The sequence below is a fragment of the Dermacentor albipictus genome, chromosome 8 (genome assembly GCF_038994185.2).
Source record: "Dermacentor albipictus isolate Rhodes 1998 colony chromosome 8, USDA_Dalb.pri_finalv2, whole genome shotgun sequence".
Classification (NCBI taxonomy): Eukaryota; Metazoa; Arthropoda; class Arachnida; order Ixodida; family Ixodidae; genus Dermacentor; species Dermacentor albipictus.
In genome coordinates, this window is record NC_091828.1 from 76,786,044 (window position 1) to 76,812,914 (window position 26,871).

At 45.1% G+C, this 26,871-nt stretch overlaps 1 long non-coding RNA gene across 1 annotated transcript in view; it reads right to left on the reverse strand.

Moving 5' to 3' along the window:
• Positions 1–1,580: 1,580 nt before the first annotated feature.
• Positions 1,581–26,871, reverse strand: part of LOC135921089 (uncharacterized) — a 39,184-nt gene continuing 13,893 nt past the window's right edge. The window contains exons 2-3 of the long non-coding RNA XR_010570448.1: positions 17,036–17,156; positions 1,581–1,742 (exon numbers count right to left, since the gene is read on the reverse strand). This is a non-coding gene — a long non-coding RNA (uncharacterized lncRNA). The remainder of the gene's footprint in view (positions 1,743–17,035; positions 17,157–26,871) is intronic.

The window sequence follows — 26,871 nt, forward strand, 5'->3', positions numbered from 1 at the left end:
TAAGCATATAGTTTAGGTTACGAATCGCGTTCAACATCAACGCAGTTAAACCCTTGTGGCATGGGTGCTGTGCTTAGGGCGCAGGAAGCAGTGGGCTCTTTGAAGCCGTGTCACAATCACCAGTGCTGCAACGCTTTAGCCTGCAGTAATGTTTTTGGATTAATATGGCATCCGCGTATGTCAACGACCGTGGAAGAGCTTCTCCTACTTACCACCATTACTTTCCGTGATGACTGCTTGCTGGGGCATTTATTCGGGAAGCAATAACAAACATATTTATGTCCTACATGCATTTCACTTTCTCCGAACAAAGTTGAAACATTAAGGGGTGTATAAATTTATTTATAAGCAAAATGAAGCGGCATCTGCGTTATGAGTATTGGTGGCGCAGGGCAAGGAAATGTCGCGTCGATATTTACCACAGAAGCTAACCACTAGTGCTGCATCAGTCGGTGTTACATTACCAATGCTTCCCAGTGCAACAACTATAGACAAACAAGACACACTCATCATGGTAGCAGGCTTCCGTTCAACAGCGTGAGTGTCCATTCTAGTGTCCCCACGTCATTCGGCCGGAGAAACTGGCCGTGTTTTTTGTCCCCAGAGAAAAAAAAAATAATGGGTCTGACAACGCCGTTCTATGTAGTGAAAAAGAAAGAGTAACTCGTGCTTTTTTTCTTGTGCTTAGAAATAACTGTCTGCCATCTGCCTTCGACCTTTATACCTAGACGAATGCCACGTGTTGTCAAAACACCGTTTGGTTTGTCAGTGCAGAAAATACACATCACAGAGGACTATTCTTGAGAGCAAGCTGTGCCATAAAGCCGTTTCTTCGTCTTTTTATATGAGAACAGGAAAAATAAAAGGTTTATTTATCCGTCTCTCTTTTATGATGCTAACCTAAGTCTGATATTATCGAGGTGGTGAGATCATCGCTGGAGTCTTTGTTCATCGCAAAGGAATCGTTGGTGAGAGTATATGTAGTGTTACAAAAAGGCATGTAGGAGGTATTGCAAAGTGTGGAAAGAATTGCATTGCTGCCTGGCTTTTCTTTTTCAGTAAGCATGAATAATGTTATGTTGAAGTAAAAACAGCAATGAATGTAAAATTTGACGACACAAGCTCTCTGCAGAATGACATATGCTCGCTCCCATTTGTTATTTGTTAAAGCAAACATGGTTTTAAGATGCGAAAAAGCATAGCCTTCTATCGCCATCGCGGACATACTTACCATAGAGCTGCATGGCAGCAGAAATAAGAGGTCACTAAAGCCTGGAGGAGGGCGTCCGTGGCTGAATTCTTCGTCCACTGCACCAGGGTGGCTGTTATTGGTGTAGCGCGCAATATCGCACTATAAATCGCATCAAGCTCAAAGTTACTATGTATACGCAGAATAACGTTTAAAGGGGAGCTTTCCCTGCCAGCTCTGTTGCACCTTTCTCACCGTGGCTGCTCAGTGTTGCTGTCTTGCCCACTACCTGACAAATAAAAAAAAAATCCCTTACGTTTCCCCTGTGGTGTAACTCCTGATACGGAACAGTGGTACACTGTTGAGTATAGACAACACTGGTGAGGCGATATAGTAACGTGCTTTTTGCACTCAAATTGTCTTTGTTCAAGCACCAATAGTCTATCCGGGAAATCGCCTGTTTCCGCACAGTGCATACTCGCAACATTCCGGGTTGATACCTTCCCTCGTAGGTATCAATTTGCACGGTGGCGTTGCGGCCACCTTTCCGCACCTGAAAAGAAATAGAATAGTTGAAGTAGCCAGAAACAGCGACACATTTTCTCTACACCAATGTGATCCGCGCAATAATATTCTAGGGGTTGTTAATCTGACGTTCATATTCTTTTATTGCAATAGAAATAACGCGGACACTCAAGGCGAACGTTCGCCATCGGCATCTGTGTTGCTGTGTGGATGCTCATGTATATGAGCATTTGTGTTTTATATGTTGAGGCATGTTGTATATGCAAGGTAGATTTCACTACTGTTCAGCCCCAATGGTTCTTCAAACCAGGTGTTTTATTTATCTCCAAATTATTGTTCAGGATTGTGAGAGTGGCTGCCCACAATCAGACGTCATTAAGCATAACATTCACTGTGCATGGCTTATATAGTAAACATTCTCAGACTATTACATGTTTATGTTCAAAACAATATCAGTGTTAAAACCTGAAATGTATGTAATTTACTTGCGCGGCTCTTTAAGGGCAGAATGGTGCCGATTTTTCGAAGTCATTACCGGCCCCACGAGGTATGCTAAAGCTTTTAAGCGGAGAGGAAGATAAATAAGAGCCCAGGGTTCGCCGGCACTCTGAGCCTCTCGCGCTTAAGCAGTTTGTAACGTTTTTGCCATTTTCATGATAGTCCTTCATCAAGGATGAGCAAGAAGACGCTCCGCTCACACAGCCTTCTAAACAAGGTCAGTTGTCTGCTGCAGCGCTCATTTTTGGACGACGTGCTTTTGAATGCTAGGACAAGTTCGGTTGCTGGGAGAGCTCAACGCCGGAGGTTATGGATTCTCACTAGAAGTAAACTGTAGCCATGGGGTGCCGTATGAAGATGCGCCGTATATCGACTGAGAAGGCTTCTCCAAATCAGAGTGAGCAGGAATCCTTCATGGTTTCTTACGTACCGCTCTCGATGTCACAGCGCATCAGCTCCCAAAGCACGCAACTTCTAACCGAATGTACTGAAAGTGTGGCGCCTGGACGAGATCAGTATCAATGGTCGTAAGAACATCCTGACGATAGATGCAAAAGAGTGAAAGTGAACAAGTTCAAGACCATTCCGCAGTGGAGCGCAGTCCCTGTCCGTCCTTTATTTCGCGCGGGAAGCCGGCAATGACTGGTGCGATTTCCGACGTGGAGCTTGAAATCAAGTATGCCGACCTGAACAGTCTTCTGAGGTCATTGGTGCGAAATCTCGAGATTCGCTGCTTGGGGAACTTCTGATGCGTCAAGTTGATATTTGCTTCTTCGACATTACCAGCGTCTGTCGAAGTGACTACATGATACACCGTGTGCGCCCACTCGCTCCCTGACCTCTTCAGTGCCGGCGATGTCTAAAGATAGGACGCGTGAGCGCTGCTTGTAGAAGTGAAGTCACGTGCTCGCGTAGTGACGGAGAGCATAATACCACCGACTGTGATGCGTCTTCATTTAAAGGTCCCAACTGTACTGGCTCTCACGAAGCGACTTCGAAGGAATGCTTAAAGATCATACAAGTACTTCGTATTTTTCGAAAAAAGGCAAGAGACCAAATCTTCACGCAAAGAGGCTACTTGTTCTGTTTGCCAAAGTTATTACCGCTAGCGAAAGTAGGGCCACAGAACCATTTCGGAAGACCTACACAGCGGCACGCCGACGCCACGAGCCCCTCTGCCTGTGCGCATATTCCTAATTCAAGGTCGCATAGAGCACGGGGCAAATATTCGCTTCCACCAGCTGATAAAGACCCGGAATGGCCTTTGCTGCCCTCTGGGCCGACGGCCATAGCAGCGGGCCTTAAAGCGGTCCTCTGCGCCATGAAGCCTAGAATGATAAGGCCAACGAAACCGGTGACACAACGGGCAAGGAAGGAGATGGACACAATGAGAACGAAATCATTCAGGAAATTCTGAAGCACCTGGTTGAGTTGATTAGCGTGATTCTCTGTGGTCTCACGAATCCAGCCGCTAAAGGTGCCCTGCAGGACTTACCGCGCTGGAGCCGCTTATCACAGCTCTTTACACGTTGTTAACTGTCTAAAGATTTTTCTTAGCGCCTGGGCTTCTCATGCAGTGGAGGCCTCCAAACCAGTTTCGTTTTCGCGCCTTTATCTGAAGGTTCGCTTGAACTAGTGACTAGAAGGAAGATATGGAATCTGGCAGTGGCTTAATGGATGACATTTCTGAATGTTTATAACCGGAATGTTGAACTTGCTTTCACCGTTGTTCATCCATCTTTTTATGTCATCATCATCACTCAACACACCTTTATGACCCCATTCCCCCTCCCCTTATGCAAAGTAACATGTCGGAGTGCGATGGCTCAGGCCGCGCTCTCTGCCTTCTTTCAAATGACTTCTGGCTTTCTCGCTCCTTAAGAGTACCGCAAATCTTGTTGCAGCCTCGTATGTGACGCAAGCATTATTCGCAGCCGCGTATAATTAATGAACCGCCCAAGAAGTTCAAGTACATCGATAAAGCTTCCTTTTGTAGTCGAAACATTTTCCTGGTTCTTCATCACTGCAACCATTTGGAAACATTCTTTGTTTGTTCCTTCCTTTTGTGATCTCTCGAAAGTTAATTATATTCGATGACCAGAAATAATAATGCGAAATCACGCTTGTACGTAGTGAAAAATGTTTCGAAGTAAAGTTTAATTCGCAGCTCTCCTTTTGATTCCAAAGTGAAGAATTAATATCACGCATAAATTGAGCTAAGCAAGAAAAACCTTAAAGAGGTGCGAGCACACTTTAGAAACAGCTTAACATTTAAACCTTATGTTCCATATTTCGTTGACATAGCAAGTATTCCTACAGTCCAAAAACATATCCTTGTGCAAATAAAGGTAATGGCAGCTGTACCTTCTTATCTAAATGTGAAGAGGTAACATACAGCGTAAGTTAAGGAACAAAAGGCGTAAACAAAGTGCGAGCAAACCTTAAAAACAGCTGAATATTCAAGTATTACCGTTGATATTTCAGTTAACGCAGCAGCTATTCTTATACTCCACAGAACACATCTTTGCACCAATATTGTTTCCGAGCTGTAAAATTCTACATCTCCACTGCAGCCATATCGGTAGGAATAAATCGCTCAGGCAATCCTGTGTTTGCGAATAGGCGAGTAGTCACAACAGTTCTATGATAATGTCGCGCAAACCAATGCTGACTGAATAGAGTTCGCCACTTCTTTTTTTGAGTAATTAGAGTTTCATTCGTTTTAAAATGTGAGATTCGAAAGATTTGAGCAAGGGCTAAATTTAGTGGAATCAAAGTAGGTTTTATGTAATAAAAGAAAAAAAAAACCTAACTTTTCCTACAGGGCCCATTGCTTTCTTTTAGCGCTAGTAATGGAGCTCTCGTTTTCGAATTTTTGTATATTGAACAAATTATTTATCATAATTTCTCGTATATTTGAGCCCAATGTATTGTAACTGCAAAAGCAATTTAGCCGTTTTAGGGCAGGCTCATAGGTATGCCGAATAAAACGTGGCGGCAGCAGCCATGGCAATAAAGAAACGCCGCTAAGCCAAACATCGCTGATTTCCAGCACCGTTGTATTCACAAGCATTCAGATATCCTGGCACGTGGACTTCACTCTCACCAGAACCACCAATCAACATCACCGTAGATACCAGGTAACATCTCACAGCGCTACCATGGAACTGAATCGCTCCGTGGCGCTGCCAGCACTACGAAAAAGGATGCGCCTTGTCCCGCGCTTCACTTGGTAGCAGTAGCCGTGACAACAAAGAAACGCCGCTAAGTCAAACTTTTTGGTTGCGGAAATCGGAGTACGGTCATCGGCAACGCTGTGTTTCCACCATCGTTGTGGTTACAGGCATTCAGATATCCTGGCACATGGACCTCACGCTCACCAGCACCGCCAATCAACAACACAGGCGACACCTGGTGACATCTCACAGCTCTACCGCTGAACTGGATCGCTCCGTGGCACTGCCAGCACAACGAAAAATTATTCGCCTGGCCTCGTGCTTCACTTGGCAGCAGCAGCCGTGGCAACAAGGAAACGCCGCTCAGCGAAACTTTTTGGTTGCGCAGGTTAATCTTCCCTCTCGTAAGGCATTTGCCGGTTCTGTTTTGTGACGTCGGCTGCTGCCAAGGAAACTCCCGCGGTTTTCTAGCGATGCCTCGTAAGTCAGAACTTGCTCGCGATGTTGAAGCCCTCCGGCAAGAAACCGCTGGAATCCGTGAAATTTTGCCATGATCAACCAATTTTATGAAGAATCCAGGGGAAATTTGACGCACTGAGTGCTGAGAACAAGACGTTCACAAATAAAAACAAAATGCTGGCTAGAACGGTAGCGGACCTCGAACAGTAGTTTCGCAGAATCAATGTCGAGATGAAGGGTGTGCCGTGCACACAGGCTGAGAACTGTGTTGCTGTTTTCCAAAACACAAGTGACAAGATTGGCTGCCCTGTGGCACCACCTGACATAGACACTGTTCACCGCATCTCTGCGAAGTATGATAAACATATAATACCACGCTTCTGTCTTGCTCTAAAAAGGGTGACTTCGTAAGTAAAGCCCACAGGGTGCCTACCAATCGGCAAAACCGGCAACTCCCTGGGATACCTTATAGTCAGGAAATACTCAGGGAAATTGTGCTTATATGAGGGAAAATCAGCTGTAAGTTTATTGAAAGGTAACGAAGTAACAAAGAGAAAGCATAACTAATCGTGTTTGATGCCGGCTGGAGGAGTTGCCAGTGTACAGTCAACGACCGGCCTTCCGGACGTCCGATAATTTGGTCTGCTTCGCGGCACCGCCAGGTACCCATAGAGCCTATGAAAAGAACGTCTGAAAATTTGGATGCAAAAAACATTCACCGTCGGATTTTCCGGACTTTTTGCAGTGACCGTAGGGGCGAAACGGAATTTATCACAGCCACAATCACCGCCATTTTGGTGACCTCGCCGCTTCGAATCGGCGCTTTCGCACGCAGGTCCGCTGGTAGCCGTAGCCACTACCGCAACAAAGCTAGACCTGGCTGCTTAGACGTTCGCTATTACACTTCTTGCCGTTCTGTGCCGCGTTTTTCATTGCAAGAATTTGCCGCTGTCAGCAATGGCACCGACTCCGCCTTTGTGGTGCTCGCGATTGACTTCGAAGCCCGGAAAGCATGGCGCGTTGCATAATGCCGGTTACCAAAAGTTAGTTTTGCTTCATAACGGCCCTGTCAGACGGTGAAGCATGCGCAAACGTACTGCGGTGAAGCATAACAAGCGTGGGAAGAGACAATTGTCATGGAAAATGGTTTGTATTTCTTCATTATGCAAGCATGCACCCATTGTCTTTTGTCGCAGCACGAGCACCGATATGCCTATGAAGTCGTCAGTGTTTTTTGTATGTCCCTGCAGCATGTTTAGTCTTTAAGGGTGGTAAAAGAAATGCACTCATTTTTTCCGACTGCCTGATTTTTTTTAACTTTTCGAGGCCCATAGGGAGCGATGACTGTACAACTGACCAAGAGGATGCTTCAAATGGTTCGTGGGGCGAACGTGCGGCGGAAGGAGGACGAGCATAGAAAATATCGATGCACTGAGGAATGAACGGAAAAGGAAGCGTGCCACCGCTTCTTTGAAGCTTGAGCTAAAGAAAAAACGTAGTGTTGACTGATGCCAAGATGCAGGTGTTCCTAATACAAAGTAAAGTAATCTCTTTATATCAGTGAAACCCTTATCTGTGGCGTTGTGCGCGGGCTGAGAATATCTCAGGAGAGCTGAGGTTACCATCCGTTGAGAGAGAACCTAACTTGTGACAAAGTTTTCGGTCTCACTCCAGTGAACTTGCTATCAGTTGATAGAAATACCTGATTTTCGAAAATATTTGCGTCTGTGTGCATCTTCTTTTTATTAATATTTGGGTACCTGCGACATTAGCTTCTACCACTTTCGAAATTTTTTTTCGCTGTGCATTTTACTGATCCTTCCCTTGTATTTTATTTTTGAATAACAGGAACACTACTCTTTAGTGTTCTAACTAGATTAAGTTGTATTGTTTTATTTTTTTAACAACCGTACTAGGGAGTGACACCATAGGGCGAAAGTGTCAGCCCATCTTGACATAAAACAGAGTTGTGTGTCACCCAGACAATTTTGCAAAGGCACTGAGAGGAAACTTTGAGAAATCAAGAAATTTAGAACTGTCAACTTGGTAGACACCCTCAGCCCGGAAAGCACGACTAAGCACTACTACTTTCGGCTTCCCCCCACCTGCAGAGACCAAAGTCTTTACTAACGACCATTTAACACAAGACAAGACTGGTTGATTAGGCCCTGGACCTAAAAAGGCAGCACAACTGGAAATTCTTATGGACGGACAACTGCCGCATCAAAGCACGAAAGACAGAAGGGAGCTGCGTGTACGTCATTTGTAGCACGTGCGACATTTGGCTAATTGCCTCGCACCTGTCCAAAACGTTTTTTGATATCTAATCAAATAAATATTCCAGTGAATGTATTTTCTTGAGAAGAACTAAAACGTTCGCTAAGTAACACCAGGCTTACCCACAAATCCCTGATAGAATTTAGCACAGGTAGCCTCTCAAAGAACTATGATAACATAATAAATTTCTTTTCTCATCTAAATAATCCTTTCACTATAATTTTTCTCTCATAAATATGGCTTACAAGCGCTGATAGTAACTTATTTTGTATTCCCGGATACACAATGGAAGTATGTCTCCGTAAGCAAGTTCGGTATTGTTGTTCAGCGATCCTCGTCCAAGACAACCAGCCATGTCCTCGTCGCAATGACCTGTGTTTCTCTCGCCGTAACGCTGAATCTGTTTTTTTTTTTGGAATTTGATAAATGTTTTTCAGTTAACGCTACAAACACAATAATTGGATCAGTGCAGCATCCCCCATCGTCCTCTTCCGTTCGTTATTGTTCCCAACTAGATGCTATCTTCAACATAATTGCAAATGAAAACAAAAATGTCGTCATCCCTCGTGACAATTACATAAATAATACTAACCACTTTGATAGTCATTGCTCGAATTACACCAACTGCTATGCAGGATATGGCCTAGATTCATTATTAACCGTACAAACAAGATGTCATCCGTCCGGATCTCACTGATTAATAGACCATGTATAATCAAACTTACACCTAGAGCAATGTGCTCGCGTAGTCACTATTCCCTGTATGGACCGCTATCTTTTGTTCGTTCTCTTAAAATGTGTCAAGTCACCCGACCATGGAAACATAAAGATAGCTAACCTGCGCACCACTATGTTCAATAATCAAATTGCGGAAATCACCTGGAACTCGATTCCTTCTATGAAAGACCCAATCCTGCTTTTCCAACAATTTAATAACAAGGTTAGAAGCGTGTACTGAGAGTGCACGAGACTAACACAGAATACTCACTGGTTCTCCGCCCCTAGAAACCCCTGGATAACAGGATCCCTCTTAAGAAGTACAACTAAACGCGATAAACCTAATAAAAGAAATTAAACGCCAAGCCTTTGATGTAATCATAAAGTCGCGGTACATAGCTTATTTTACTACACTTAGCAGACTCTTTAAAGAAGCCAAGCGCTCCTACTTTGAGAAAGTGAGCGTTAAACACAAATAATACCCGCAGAACCTGGGATACCATTAGAGCCTTTCTTCACCTGTCTTCGCCAAACCGCACTCTGAACAAACTTCATGCAGGAACAACGGCAGTAGCGAAAGCCACTGATATCGCAAATGAATTCAATGATTTTTCCTGTCCTAGACATGATCATTCACCAGACAGAATACCAAAGCCAGTATTCAGGCAAACGCTTAATTATGTTTACTTCTACTAACATCACCCAAAGAACTGTCGGTTTCAATCGCTTGTTCACTAACTACAGGTCCCGGCTTTGATGATTTTTAACCCTCCCAAATCAAATTTATATTGCTACGGAACAGTATTTGCGATGACGAAGGGGCCAGCAGTGTGAAGACGACGACGACGATTAGAAGCTAGCGAGGGCTGTTGCCTCTTGGCAACAGCCCACGCTACGGCGTATTTTTTTGTAAATATACTTGTATTTAGCTTTCCGTCTGCGTCTTCCTACGTAACTTATCTGGCGGAGGTGGACGTTACCTGTACCTCGTCACGGAGCTTCGCAGTGCACGGTACGTCGAGCCTTTCTTCATGGCTCCCGGCGACGAGAACTCGACTCAGCCTCCTCCGACACCTGCTGCCACTTCGACGACCTACATCGCTCTCCCCGCTCCCACTTATCCTGGCATATTCTCGGGCCAAGATGGGGAATACGTCGAGGACTCTACCAGCCTGTACGTACACGACAGCCACAATAACTGGTGGGACCCTACTAACGTAGTCTAACGTAGTCCTTTTACCTAGGTGGCACACCTCGAGATTGGTTTCGGACGCACGAAGATGAGCTCACCAGTTGGGATTCGCTTAAACAAAAGATCGGAGACTTGTTCAGCAACCCCTACGGTCACCAACTTGCCGCGCAGAAGACGTTATCCGGCTGTGTGCAGACGTCAACAGAACCCTACGTCACGTACATACAGGACGTCTTGGCTCTGTTCCGCAATGTTGCCGCACACATGACTGAGTCAGACAAGGTTTCCTACATCCTCAAAGGCATTGCCGATGCCGCCTTCAACTTGCTCGTTTTCAACAACGTGGCGATGGTGGATGTAGTTATACAAGAGTGCCGCCGCCTGGAACTCGCTAAAAGCCGACATATCGACCAGCAGTTTGCCCGTCTGCCCAACAACCCAGCGACATCTTCCTGTGCCGACACTCCTCGTCCAAACAACACTGGCGATGTTACCAGGATTGTCCGGCATGAGATCGAGGCCGCCTATCCGGCTGCCTTCAACTCCAGCTCCTCCAACGCACCGGCAGTCACGGTTTCCCTGACCCAGGCAGTTGGCCGCTAGGAGTTCGCAAACATGGGTCTTCACACCATCTGCTCGGCCCATCACCGTGATACCCACCCGGCTTCTTCGATTCCGCCCCGTCCCGCATCTTATAACCCACCACGTTTCCGCGACCCATCTGAATGGCGCATTGCTGAAAACAAGCCAATTTGTTTTCACTGCCGTAAAATCGGGCACATTTCTCGGCACTGTCACAGTGAGTTCCCCGACCCCGTCTAATTATACTGGCTACTCTCGCCCCCCAGATGGCCCTTCTCGTCCCTATGCCGCACACTCCGATAACACCGCCTTTGATTCTCCTGCGCCTAACCGCCCCTATTCTCGTTCGCCTTCGCCCCAACGACGACAGTCTCGCCCTCCCCAAACCCGTTGCTCCTTTTCGCCGACTCCCTTCGGACGCCGCTCCCAGTCGGAAAACTAGACGATGCAGCGCCTCGAGGTGACGCTGCATTGCTCCCTATGCCGCCAAATTCTCTGCTGACGTTGCCCACGGATCTGAACCTTCTTGACGTGCATGTCGACGGTGTTTCTCCATCTGCCCTTGTAGACACGGGCGCATTTGTCGGTAATGAGCGTTGACCTTCGTAACCACCTGAAGAATATAATCACGCCCGCCACGACGACTGTTGTCCATGTCGCCAATGGCGAAACAGCCCCGGCAATTGGTATGTGTGCCGCCCGCGTCTCGTTCGCCGATCACTACACTATCGTGATATTCCCAGTCATCGCCTCCTGTCCCCACGACATCGTCCTCGGCTTAGACTTCCTCTCCACACATCCTGTTCTCATCGACTATTCCGCCATTACTCTCTGCCTTGACCTGCCTGTTCTGGATCCCGCTGAACTACACCCCATTCGCCTCAGTTCCGTCGACTTCGTTCGCTTGCCAACTTCGGCACTGACATACGTTGATTAAGTGTCATCCCCACTAGTGCTCGACGGTCACTAGATCGCAGCTCCTATGCGAGACGTCCTCCTTACACACCGGATCACAGAACGTCATACAGTTTTATCTATTACGGCGAAATCGTCTGCCTGCCAGTGGTCAATTTTGGCTTAACGACACAGGTGCTGCCACGCGGGATGTCTCTGCCCAGCTTTACTCATTCGAGAATCACTCAGTAGCATCTATTGCAGTAGACGACAATTTAGCCGATCCTCCTCTACCATCGCTGTAGGCAACTTCTGCCATCGCCGACTTAGTGAAAATGATTGCGCCCTACATGCCGTCCGAGCACGCTCGTAAGCTGTCCCTCGTTCTCTTTTCCTACCACGATATTTTTTACTTTAACGATCGTCCTTTGGCCCAAACTACAGCTGTTAAACATCGCATTATTACAGGCGATGCCCCTCCTATTCATCCCCGCCCGTATCGAATGTCACCAGCTAAGCGTCAAGTTATTCACGCAAAAGGTCGCAAAATGCTTGCCAAGAACATTATTGAACCGTCATGTAGTTCATATGCGTCACCTGTTGTACTGGTAAAAAAGAAGGGCGGCTCATGGCGCTTTTGCGTGGATAATCGGCCCCTAAACAGGGTTACCAAAAAGGACGTGTATCCCCTACCTCGGATTGATGAAGACCTTGATTGTCTCTACGGCGCTTGCTATTTCTCCTCTATTGACCTTCGCTCTGGATACTGGCAGATTGCCGTGGACGATCTCGACCGCGAGAAGACTGCTTTTGTGGCACCCGCCGGTGTTTATCAATCCAGTATGATGCCATTCGGTCTATATAACACTCCTGCCACTGTTGAAGGCATGATAGACTCCCTTCTTCACGGTATCAAAAAGTATACGTTCCTGTGCTACTTGGACGACATTATAATATTCTCCGCAACGTTCGCTACGCACCTCGAGCGCCTCTCAGCAGTCCTTGGCATTTTTCGTCGAGCCGGTCTGCAATTCAACGCATCGAAGTGCCAATTCGGCCATCACCAGATTACCGTCCTTGACATCTCATTGACGAGAACGGAGTGCAACCGGACCCAGGCAAGATCCATGCTCTTACACGCTTCCCTTTTCCAAAGTGCGTCAAGAATGTGCGCAGCTTCATCGGTCGTTGTTCGTACTTCCGCCGTTTCGTGAAAAATTTCGCGGCCATAGCACGACCCCTAACCGACCTTTTGAATAAAGACGCCCCTTTCCAGTGGGGCGATATTGAGGCCTCTGCATTCTTGCATCTAATCGACCTTCTCACAACGACTCCCGTTCTGGCCCATTTCCATCCTTCTGGGCATACCGAAGTCCGTACTGATGCCAGCGGTCACGGAATTGGCGCAGTACTGGCACAACGCCAGCGCGGCAACGTCCGTGTTATGGCTTGCGCCGGCAGCTCAAGATAAGGCCGCGCGACCGCGCTTAGTCGCCACATGCGCAGTTAAGCCGGAGTAGAACGCACTCCCCCCTTCTCCCGGTGCCTCGCGCGCGATGGGCTCCTCTCACCCTCGGAGCGCAACTAGTCGATCACTGAGCGTTAGTGTCTGGCCGTAGTTTGGGCGTTTCCGAAGCTCTGCCCATACTTATATGGCCGACCCTTTTCCGTTGTCACAGACCATCACGCGCTTTGCTGGTTATACTCAGTGAAAGATAGTACAGGAATACTTGGTCGCTGGGCTTTACGACTCCAAGAGTATTCGTATTCTGTCACCTACAAATCGGGCCGACCACACAAGGACGCTGACTGCCTGTGTCGCTACCCGGTAGACGAGCCTGACGACGCTGACAGTAGTACCGCCAACGGTATTTTCTCTGTGTCTGCCTTCGCTAACATTGCCGATGAGCAGTTCCGAGGCCTACCGCTGCGAGCACTCATCGAGCGTCTGCGCTCTTCACCTACCAACGCATCTGTTCGCCGATATGTCTTTCATGGCGGCATTCTCTGCCGAAGGAACTTCCTCCCTGACGGACCTGTTCTTCTTCTTGTCGTGCCAAAACATCTACGACAGACTGTGCTCTTTGAGATGCATGACGCACCCACTGCAGGACATCTTGGGGTAACCCGCACGTACGACCGCGTCCACCGCCGCTTCTATTGACCTTGTCTCGCACGCTCCGTCCGACGCTATGTTGCTGCCTGTGATCCCTGCCAGAGTCAGAAAACCCCTCAGGTGCTACTTACCGGTCATCTCCAGCCGATCACCGTCCCTGTGGAACCGTTCTTTCGTGTTGGATTAGACCACCTCGGTCCTTTTCCCACGTCATCCTCTGGGGACGAATTGGTAGCCGTCTCAACTGATTACGCCACCCGATACGCTATCACGCGGGCTCTCCCTACGAGTTCCGCCACTGACGTCGCGGACTTTCTCTTGCGTGACAGTATCTTGCTTCGTCGCCCCCCGCGACAGCTGCTTACTGACTGGCCATGGTCGTAAATTCTTCTGGAAAGCTATCGCCGACGTTGTGCGTTCCTGCTCCACTCAACGCAACTGACTACCTCACACCATCCTCAAATAAATGGCCTAACAGAGCTATTCAACCGTACTCTTACCGATATGCTATCCAAGTAGGTTTCCAAGGACCACCACGACTTGGACATTGCCCTTCCTTACGTCACATTTGCGTATAATTCTTCCCGGCATGACACCGCCGGATTTTCTCCATTTTATCTTCTGTACAGTTGCGAACCGACCTTGCCCCTTGACATGGCTCTTAATCCTGCTGCCATCTCAACAAGCGGGTATGCGCGCGACGCCATCGCCCTCGCCGACCATGCACGCCAGCTTTCCCGTACTCGACTGGCGGCCTCACAAATCACGAATCACCGTGACGTACACTTTTCACTTGGTGCGTGCGTGCTCCTGTCCTCACCCACTCGTCACGTCGGACTTTCAGTAAAGCTCCTCCCGCGATACATGGGGCCCTACCACTTGCTGCGCCAGGTGACGCCTGTGACGTACGAAATTGCTCCTGTGAGTTCAACCTCGTTCTCTACTCTGGCATCTAGTGATGTCGTGCACGTCGGTAGGCTCAAGACCTACTACACTGCTTCCGAGTCCTGTCCTTAGTCGCTCCATGATGGCGCTTTTGCCGCCGGGGGTAGAGCTACGTAACAGTAATTGCGATGACGAAGAGGCCAGCAGTGTGAAGACGACGACGACGATTAGACGCTAGCGCAGGCTGTTGCCTTTTGGTCAAGTGCGGCGTATTTCCTTGTAAATATACTTTTATATAGCTTTCCATCTGTGTCTTCCTACGTAACATATCATCTCATATCACCGACGTACTTTCGCTCATTGTGAAATGCTCTTCAAAACAGGCGTTTTCCCCGTCGAACCAAAACACGGTAAAATAACTCCTATATTGAAAAAGTGAGAAAGAACTAATTTCAAGCTGCCACGCAGTCAGCATGCTATCCCATTTAGTAAACTTACTGAGAAACTTTTTGTAAACCGCTTGCCAAACTACATTCACAAATTTAATCTTCTCTCGCCTGAGCATCATGAGTTTCGTATCGGTTGTTCGACTGAAACAGCTGAAACATCATTCACTGACAAAAAAACACGCCCTTGACCAGGGCTGTATTGTTGACTCAGTTTTCGTTAAAGCATTTGAAACCATATGTCATGGCATTATTTCGTAGAAGTTGGAGGCTCTGGGCATTCGTGGCCAAGCTCTTTCGCTCATCCACAAAGAACGCAAGTGGTAGATTTCGGTGGTTTACTGTCACGTACTAAATGAGTCACTAGGTGTATGTCACAAGGCTCGCTCCTTGGCCTTTTACTTTTCCTCGTGTACAATAATGACCTTCCTCACTGTTTAACCAGTACTTCATATATACTGTATGCTGAAGACACCACCATATTTACTAATAGCAAATACATCAATACTGTAATAAACAGACTAAATTCTTACCTCAACAAGTTACGTGCATGGTGCAGAAGTAATAACCTTCGGATCAAGCCTTTCAAAACGCAGTTTGTGCTTTTTCATGCGCAAACTTTCATCGCCCCCTCACCACAGCTCACGTTCTTTCACTTGCACGTGAAGTTGTGTGACCTTGGCGTGAAACTTGACCGTCACCTTTAATTTAACTTGCATGCCGACATGATCTAAAAAATTGCTTTTGGAATAAAAGCGCTAACATTAACACGCTCACGTTTCGCACAAAACATAAGAACTTCACTTTATTACACATTTAGACATTGCCACTTAGAATACTGTATCTCGGTTTGGGGAAACGAATATTCCACGCAGATGACACATCTAGACATAAAAAATGAAGCCTTGATGATAATTACTTTCTCTACTTAAATGTCACATGCAACACTAATTCTCACTTCCTTAAAGATACTACCATTAGACTATATGCTCCAGCTCCAATTGGTCTTACTAATATACCACACACTAAACCATGCAATCATTTTAGATACATTTATTATATCTGCTCATAACAACACTAACAATATGAGATTTTCCTCTGGCAAGAGCTTTTACTCTCTAAAGTAAGCACTAATTATACAAGGTTTGCTGCCTTTTTTATGGCTAGTTGATTCTGGAATAAACTAGCACTCCATAGTAAGACTGCCGCACAAACAAAACTCAGAAGAGATAGGAAGAAATATGTACTAACGACACTACTGGCAACAAACTCAATAATATGAACATATATTGTATACTAATTGATTTTACACTTTCCAGTGATTCTGTATTTGCCTAATGTATTGCTTTTATTCTCTACCTCCTATTTCCTCTTTACTTTTCTTTCTTAGAAATCTTAGGTTTTTCGTTTCTTCTGTACTTGCCTAATGTATTGCTTCTATGCCCTAAATACCATTGTCTTTCTTAATTTTTCTTAGACGTTTTAAGTTTTTCGTTCCATAGGATATATGTGCCTTCTACTTCGCACATTGTTAGCATACTTCTGTTTCCAATTATGTGCTACATTAACCTCGTGTTGTTTTATATATGTCATGCCTATTTTTCTCTAAATTGTCAATTACTACATTTATATTTACTGATACGCAGTATCTCTTTCATTTCCTTGTGTTTGACTTGAACTTCAATTATTGTAGACACCCTTCTTGTACTTGATTATCTGCTTCATTAACTTAGTGTAATCTGATGTCTGTCGCTGCAATGTTGCCATATTGTATTAAATAATATATTGTTCAATTACTAATAAAAGATCCGCCGGACAGTTTTTGCAACTCCGGGACCTCCTCCTCTACTAATGATGACTGATGATGAAATCAGCACTGGCTGTTTTGCATGAAAATTGACGTTGTTGCCTTGAAAGGAAACATTACTGTAGCATTTTCCAGATGTCCTAAGTTCATTGCGTGCATGAAAATAGTATAAAATGTCTCGTGGCAAGTAATGCTGAACTGTATGGAATATATAATCAATGCTATGGTGATATATGTATGTATATATATATGCATAATAAAATTATACTCACCCTGCACCAGACATCCCACCATGAGTGCTGTTCTGTCGGATACAAATCCATTTCATGCACTGCTTTGTGTCATACATTGCCTCTCCAACTTGATAACTTCTTCCTCTGAAGTAGCACTTCCCTTTAATGAAGAAGTAATATATAATTGTACCGTCTTGGCAGCTAGTTAAACAATACAATAGAGTATGATATATTCGGTCACTCGACATGAAGGCATTCATATGAATGGTTGAGTCCTAGCCTCACCAGGCGAAGTAAGTACAGAAGTAACTCATTACGACAACGGCTGGTCCCACAGCCTGAACGTCAGTACAGACTCGTTTCTCTCTCTCTCTCTCTCTCTCTCTCTCTCTATATATATATATATATATATATATATATATATATATATATATATATATATAGAGAGAGAGAGAGAGAGAGAGAGAGAGAGAGAGAGAGAGAGAAGATAACCAATGTGAGCGCAGAGTCGGCAACATCGGCAGCATCAAGCGCGCAACCGAGGCTTGATCTAGTGAACTGTGCTCCATGCATCCTAGAACCGGCTGTCGCTACGAACCTGAATCAATCTCGTGTATAATATATATATATATATATATATATACATACATACATACACGAGACAAGCAATGCTAATGGTCAGAGCCCACATCATATCTTCGTTGTGACAATATACTTACAGGGCGTTTCAGCAATTACATTCGAAAATATAAGTTGCCGCTGGCAAGCACAATTCTAGTTCATGGGCTGGTCTACTGGAAGAGGCGGGCATCAAGTGACAAAGATTCAAATGCATAAGCGTCAAATTAAGCAAACAATTCTAATAAATTTTTAATTATACGGATTGTGGCGAATACTGCGATTTACAAAGTCTAGCCCGTAAGTTTGCAAAGCGGATCCACTTGGAACAAATTCTCGAAAGGAGACCAATTGCGAGACCTTCATTTCCCAACTTTGAGGAGAAATGCATTGACGTTCGAGTAAATTTTCTGCTTCAGTGCATAAAACAACGTTTTGTTAAGAAACTAAGTGGAACGACAGTGCATTTTTACCGCAAGTTTGACGGCGCATATCTCGTGAACGTTATCACCCACACAATTATTTTCTAGTGGACATGCCTTGTAGTCTCAACCGCTAGAATTTGTAAATTGCCATATGTGCTTAAGGTAGTTATTTAAAAATCTGATGCGCTAACCTTTATAGTTAGTCCATAAGGCATTTAAATTTTTTGTGCAAGTAATGTCCACCTCTTCGGGCAGACCAGCTCATGGACGAACTGTGTTATCACCGCAGGCAGTGTTTTTTTTAATTTGAAAGTGTTTGGTCAAATATCTTGTATGACATGTTCGATATGGGCTATGTTCATTAGTATTGCTTGTCACCATGTCTTTCTCTTTCGCAATTCTCAGCTTAAACTGTCCTCACAATCTTTTACTCAGCATTGAATTTCCAATACTGCATTCTTTAAAATCAAGAAAGGGTCTGACAGATGGAATATCACACTGCGGTATAAATGTTATAAACAGCAATAAGCTGCCTCAGAAAGGCACGCCAACGTTTCGATAGGAGGTTTTATCTTCGTCAAAGTCCACTTCGTCATCCTTGGCATGTTAGTTTTAATGGGCGGATAGGGGGACGTCATGTGCGGTTGTTGTCGATGGCGGCTGGTTGTAAAAGGAGAGACTTCCAAGAGAAAGATTGCTGTCGCCTGTAAGCATGGTTCCTAAGATGAGGGGACAAGAGCGGGGGAATGGGAGGGTGGAGCGAAAGATAAGAAAGAAAAGGAGGAAGTAAAAACAGACACCGCGAGGTACAACAAGAAAAGAAAAAGGAAGGCATGGGAGGGTGTTGGGGAAGCGAGACGTCCGGGAGCAGTTAGGGGTGTCGTTGGGGGCATGTTTTTGCGGCTTTATAAGAGCCGGTCTGCCGGTCAGGGGACGAGTAACAAAAAAGGTGTAAAAATACATCATTTGAAAGAATCGCTAGAGTAGCGTAGCAGAAGTGCATCTGGTAATCTTGAAGGATTTAAAATGGCGAAGAGCGTCTGGGGTGCAATGCTTGGTCTTCCAAGCGACGTGAGCCCCAGTAGCGCAGCGTAAGAGTCGTCATGGCAGCATACAGAAGTGGCGATACCCTCTGTGGCTGAGGCGCCAAAAAAAGTATCCTGGCATCTGGGATTTGGGAAAGATTTGGCGAGGGTATATATATATATATATATATATATATTAATATATATATATATATATATATATATATATATATATATATATATAAATGGACATAAAAGGTTGGTGGTTGAGTAAAATCGAGCGGGGACAGGCGTATAGAGGAAAAGGGGTCGTACAGTTGATGTAAACCTAAACCCATGAAAGAGTGTATTAATTTCAGTAGTAGGCAGGTAAAAATTGGAAATAGAGGAATAGGTGATGTTAAGGAATTAAGGTAAGTTGGTGGCATGATGTGTTTTGTGCCTTTGTTCTTGACATGACAATTTCAAATTTAAGTACCAGTTTTTAAAGATTCTAAGCTGCCACATGCCAAATTCATTACCATCGGGTGTAGGCATTTAAACTTGTGTATGAGGTATGATTCCGTACATTTCCTCTTACGAGGGGAACGGAAATTTGTAGTATACAGAGCCTTGCTTTGTCGAATGTGGACTATGTTTACTGAAGAGGCTGGCTACTGCTTTAGGTAAATTGTGGTATGTATCTGCTCGGTGACCGTTGAGTCTTGTACGATTTTGTTGTCCAGTCCCACCTATGTATTGTTTGCTACAAGCGGCACATTCTGGACAGTAGACTATGTTGCTTGATGAGTAAGTGAAACACGAAGTTAGGTTGTGTGAGTAATTCGACGCTGTATCTTTTACTGTAGTAGTAGATTGAATATGTTTGCATGTAGAGCACCTGGGGCGGCCACAGGCGCCGGCTGCTAACTTCGTCTTTGTCGTTAGTTTGGCATGTACAGGAATATCCTCAAAATTTGTGTTGCGTCTGTAGGCTACTCTGGGCGGATCGGGAAAAGTCTTATTAGATATATGGTTGCTGGTGAGAATTGGGTAGTAATTACGGAGAATACTGTTCACATATAGGAGTGCGTTTGAGAATTTAGTAGCAAGAAGAGGCGTTGTTGTTCTTGTGATCCTAGAGCGGGGCTTGAGGACCTAGACTCGATGAGTTTGGTTGCATCGGTGTAGGCTTGTTGAAAGGCACTGTTTCGGTAATTCCTGTTTGATAGGGTTTTTTTAAGGTGATCAAGTCTATCTTTGTAGTCAAGGTTTTCAATGCAAATGGAACTTGGTCGTGTGGCTCAGCCTTTAAAAATGTCTTGTTTGCAATGTCTTGAATTGGCTTGTAAATTCTGGGTACTGTTCTTTGTCGAAAGGCTGCCTATACAGCGTTGTGTTTAGTGTCCCATTGCCAATGAATATTGTTGTCTCCAGAAAGTTTATACGCTTCGTTGAAGGTTGTGATCTGAATTTTATTGTTGGGTGAAAAGAATTTAGAAATACTACATATATTTCCCGACTGTCTTGCCAATGTCGCAATAGTATGAATATCTCCTCTGTGTACCCTAGGCATGTGTGGGGCTTGTCAGTGCAGCGTGGTACGAAATCACTTTCTTGAATCCCCATAAATATGTTCGCGTAGGTTGGCCCAAAAGGCATACCCATACTTTTCCCATATATTTGTAGGTAGTAGCTCCCCTAAAATTCCAACGAGGTATGTGTTAGAACTAATTCAAGGAGAGACAAGTAGACTTCAATGGAGTGTTGTGCATTGCGTTTAGACAGCGTTTTTTTATCGAACATAAACCGTCGGGGATTGGAATTTTGGTATAGAGGGCCGTGACGTCTAGTGGTGCGAGAATTATGCTTTGGGGTATTGTTCATTTAGCATTAATCTCCTCCATAATGTCCTTAGTTGGCATGGAAATCCAAAATCAAGATTGGGGCTGACAGATGAAATACCACATGGTGGTATAAATGCTATGAACAGAGATAAGAGGCCTCAGAAAGGCAGGCCAACGTTTCGATATGAGGCCCTTTTTTGGTCCTGGGTATGTTAGCTTTAACGGATTAGTAGAGTGACGTCACGTGCGGTTGTTGTCGGTGGTGGCTCGTTGTAAAGGGAGAGACTTCAAAGGGAATGAGCGCTGCCATCTGGCGTCTGTAAGCGTAGTTCCCAAAACGAGGGGACAAGAGCGGGGGAGTGGGAAGGCGGCGACAAAAGAAATAAAGAAAAGGCGAGAAAAAAGGACACCAAGGGGCGCTGGCCCGAACGCACGCACAGCCATAACAACTGTCGCTCCCCCACTACAAAACAAACACCGCTCACTAATCTAAGTACTAACGTACTCACGAAGTACAATGAGGAGACCAACAAGCTCAACTCATTCTTTTCAACTTGGAACAATTCCGCAAGAACGTTGACACAATTCACCACGCAGAAATACCCGAAGCACCGCATGGACACGTAGCTTGGGACGGCTTCCATTTAAACCGGAGAGGAATACAGCTGGTTTGTCAACGCATCAAATCGTTCATTAAGGACAAGTACAGGCAAACACTCTTTAAACGTACCCCAGATACCACCCCAGCGACTCTGCCGACTTTGGGACCCCGAACAACACAACGGCGACAGTCACATCAGGAACACTCGGAACACAGCAGAATGTGAAACGAGCCACAAGAGAAAAACTATTCCAAAAACGGCACCAATGGCCGTGCAAACTGACACAACTCTAACAGACTACAAAAAATTCACTACCAAAGTGTTCACACAGACACCTACACGCGCACCTGCACACGCGGAAAGTCAAACAGAAACCGAGCTGGAATTAATCGAGGCCATACGGTAGGAAACTTGCCAAACAGAAACACACCCCACGCACATCTACCCACAAAAAGACAAATAAATGACAGCCATTGCGAGCCGATAACTCTTCTCTGCCATGGAGCACCGAATTCCTGCAGGTTAGAAAAGTTGCCCGTCCGAATAGGTGCACAGTCTGCACAGAGAACATTATATTCCCTAAAGGCCTAACAATTGTAAAGATTTCACTAGCATACAGCCGGCACAACCCATTTATTGCTGCATTCATCCGGCTAACCTCGTCGTCATTACCCAGCTGGCGATATGCATCGCCACACATTTCCAATCGGCTGTCCTGGCCCGCACGATGATAATACGGTAGCGCGTTCCCATTTGAAGCCTCTTGTACTTTTTCGCGGGGTCCTTAGTTTAATATCTTCAGCAGTCCTTACTATCTAGTTGTCTTGACGACTTAGTAAAGTTCTGTAAAAGGTGTTTTCGAATTAATTCCCTATTGGACGATAATTTACGAATCTGGTTCAAACTCTAGCACCTTTGTGTAGTGTCTGCGGTCAAAATTCTTTTTCGTTGTCGCTCTACATTTTTATCGCTGTTGAGAAGTCTTGGGATGTTCCTTTAGATCAATTTGCTTCACGAAGCCCAATTCGTGGTCCGCTGGCATCCATGAACCCGTGCCAAATGTCGCAATGCGTGGCCTGCATCCCAGGCCTGCTGCATATGATCTGTTGAGTTGCGCAAGGGCGGCTTCCAAGGCGCATTTCCAGCCGCCTTTGAATTCGGGGTATCATTGTATGTACATTCTAAAGTTATCATTCTCGTTGCGAGGCAATTTGCTTCCGGATGGTAAGATTCTGGAAAACGAAAGGTCCTATTCATTTTCTTCAGCCCAAAATCACAGTTTTTAGTTTTCAAATGCTGGGCCATTGTCTGCGAGTCTCGCGTTCTTGAAGAGTTTTCCTTCCAGCAATGATATCACGCAGTTTGCGTTCTCTTTCAAGCTTTGGTGGCGACAAAACGCGTGCACTCATCCACGGCGACATGCAATGCTGGCGTCCTCCTAACTCCCTCCCCCTTCTTTTTAATTTAAGCAAAATCAAGATGAACACACTCGAAAGGGATATCGGAATACATGGCTTGTACATGCCTTTAACAAGCTGACAGTGACGACAAGTTTTCACATAATTTGTTATTTCTTCTTTCATGGTTTGCCAAGTGAGGCACTGGGCTATTTTGTGGAATTTCTTCCAGAATCCGTCGTGCCGTCCTGGCTCTGGACTAGTGTGGCAAAGCTTCAGGACTGTTGGTACTTTGGTCTCCAGGACGTATAATTTTCCGTTCTTTACTGCCATATCCTTTGTGCCTTCCCAAAACTGCAACAGGTTTGCCTTTCTAGTTGAAGTTTCATACGGCAAGTGGAGTCAAGATACGGCATCGGCACCTTGATGTTTCTGTCCCTGGCGATGTATGACGCCAAAGCTGAATGGTTGTATTTCGCTGCCTCACTCTAAGAACAGTTTACACCCTTTGGCGTGCCCCTACTGCCACACAACAAAAATCGTCATCTGCCTTGATGCGTTTCCTTTCTTTAACGCTGCGAGCCCAGAACTTTCCAGTAACGAATAGCACGCGCGTTATCAGAAGGGGCACTCCAAAGGGTGTAAAATGGTCTATTCTGATAACGCGCGTGCCGTTCGTTACTGGAAAGTTCCGGGGCCGCAGCGTTAAAGAAAGAAACGCATCAAGGCAGATGACGATTATCGTTGTGTGGCAGATGGGGCACGCCAAAGGGTGTAAACTGTTCTTAGAGTGCTCATAGGGCTGTTCTGCCCTTTGGATGTGATAGCTCTAACAGGTACGTCAACGCCTGGTTGTGTGTGAACAGCTTGAAGTGGTTGCCTTACAGACAGCTTCTGAACTTTCTCAAGGTTAACGCCACTGCCAGTGCTTATTCTTCTGTAGTTGCATAATTTTCTTCTGTCTTCGTAAAAGTGGAAGAATAGTAACTTACTACCCTCAGCTCCTTTCCTTGTTGCTTTGTGGCACCACGCTGGTAGAGTATGGCGACTACTCCATAATAAGATGCATTGGTATAGGGCTCAAAAGGCAGCTTGAGAACAGGGAGCATAAATACAGGGTCCGATGAAATGATGCAGACATGCTCCATGTAGCTATTCTCACACTCTTGTGACCACATAAACGGTACGCCCTTTTCGAATAAGGTGAGGCATTTGGTTTTTCTGGCATAGTCTCTTATGAGTGCACGGAAATGAACATAGGATTTCGCCATTTTATTGATGTGTTGAACACTCTCTTCCTTGGTGCTTTTCGTTTCACCATCAAAGACCATTCCGAGGAAGACCACCTTATTACATAAAAAAAACTCACTTTTCTTCATGTTAATCTTACGTCGGGCGGTGCTTAGCGCCTGAAGTACTTTACACAATTGTTCCTCGTGGTTTTCCCTTGTCCTGGAGTAGACAATAATATAATCCACATATACATTGCAAATTTTTTCAATGAATTTGCTCAGCTTTTCGTTTATCAACTTCTGGAACTACGACCCAGATTTCTTCCAGCCAAATGGTAACCGATTATACTTGTAGATGTCGAATAGTGTGACAGTACCGTAAACTTATTAGTCTCTTCTTTCAGTGGTACTTGGGAGTACCCCTTGCATAACTCTATGCGTGAAAAACATCCGCATCCTCCTGTCTCGTCAATGATGTCACCTATCCCAGGCATCGGGTAGGAAAAAAGATTGGTCTGCCTTTTCATCATTTGGTAATCAGTGCACAGTCGGAATTATCCATCTTTCTTTGGTACAATGGTAATGGGGGAAGCAAAACAGGATGTAGATGGCCTAATGATCCCTGCTTCTAGCATGCCTTGAAGTTCTTGTCTTAGCCATATTTTATTTTCATGGCTGAGCCTGTACGGCTTTTTCTGACTACTGTACTGTCGCGCAACAAGAACAGCACCTCAATCGTGGCTGTGGCTTCGGGATATAGTCCAATGCAGATTAACTCGGGCAACTTCAGCGGCACGTCTTTTGCGCATGATGGCTTTCGTTAATCGGGTTTCTCCGCTGGAGACACATATCATACTCAGGTTTTTCAATAGTCCCCTCGTCATTCCATAGTATATTCATCATCATATTCTTCGTGTCAGGTTTTGATAAAGGAAAGGTGAAGTTCACCGCTGGCACGACTAGCGCTTCTACCTTGAACTTCTGACTTTCAAACTCAACAGCTGCTGTTGTTCATGTACGGTAATCCAGAGATGAACCGTCGTAGCTACTCACACGAATAAGTTTTCCGGATATGATTCTGGCTGATTCCATTATAGCTTCAATAATTAGTCTCACGGAAGCACCAGTGTCCATCAATGCTGACCTGTTTAGGTTGTTTACAAGCGTCGGCCCTGTCAGAACACTTGGTTTAACAAGGAACACCGTTTCTTCAGCATATTGCGGAGATTATGTGCTGCCTGGACTTATGGAGGTATGCCTGGTTATGAAGTACCGAGCCTGGCGTGTGCTTGTCGCTTGGTTCAGGCTTGCGACTCTTGTCTTTTTTCATGGTACACTAAAATGTGTTGTCATAACGTACGTCAGTGGCTGAGACACTAAAGCACTAAACGGTACTTTTAGAGACGTTGTTGTCCGAATTCAACCCACAGGCACTTGGAACTCTCCATAGAACATCAGGCGTGGTGACATCGTCCAGTGGCCGGGCATGGTGTTCGTCACTTGCTTTGTAACCTTCCATGATGGTTTGCCCTTCCTTTAACGCGACGTTCATCTTCTTCTCCACAGGTTCCTGTTTTCGACTGCACCAATGTAAAGATTTCACTAGGGTAGTGCCGGTAGAACCCATTTATTGCTACACTCCTCCAGCTAGTGTCGTCGTATTCTCTTCTTCATTACACCGCTCGCGACGTGGATCGCCACAACACCAGTTATACCAGTTCTAGGACAACGGCCACTACACAATTGTGCAAACTGGCAAACAACATTGAACAATGCTTCACTTTCACTTTTCAATATCCTGAAGGAACATTGCGAAGATCAACTCGAAAGCTTTAGCCACAGACTTCAGAACATAGCTGTGACACCGGATGAGAAAAAAGATTTGGAGCATTAGGACGAAAAGCAGTCTAGAAATTTGGTTCAAAAACGAAGTGAAAAAAGCAAATTCAATAAAAAAACAACATTCCAGGAAAACAGCCACCTCACGTCAAGAAGAGGGACCTCGAATCTAGAAATACCAAACGTGGCGGAAGCTTCGACAAAATTATGCCTGTCTAATGTAGTGGACATTTCAAAAACATTTAATAAAGGAGAAATAGGCGTGCTCACCTACCAACAGCACAGAAACTTTTGTTCCATACCAACACGTTACTCCGGAATCATTTCGGGAGCAACGTTTTTCATTATAATCAGGTACTATCGTTTGCGCAACTATAAAACTCCGCTGTCGATCAACAGTATCATAAACACTTATTCTCCCCTTCCGTTATTCCTCTTCGTTTTACCTTCTCGTAGTACAAGCCAAGCATCCAATTGCAATTTTAACCTGCCCAAATGTAACAATGTGCTTGGTGAACACTTGATCCAGTTCAGTGGTGCCAAAATGTGAAATGAACTACCGATATAGGTTAAAGCAGCGATAAAGTTTAAGATGACCACGAACCTTCATTAAAAGTGCAATGAAACTGTCTGAAACACATATGGGGATTTTCGTTTTGTGTCATATTTTTCTCTTGGATTCGTTGCGTATATTTTGTAAACATGTTCTATTACAGTTGTATAATATAGTGTTGTATCCATCTCAATTGTTCTTCAGCCCTTCACGCTCTGTAGCTGAATTGCATGTAGTTTTTGTTTTCGACAGGCCTCTAGCCTTTGCAGGTATGGGTCCATACAGTGTTTTGTACATAATTCATGAGTTATTGAATAAACGTTCAGATTTAAATGGAAGAATAAATCTAATTCGAGCT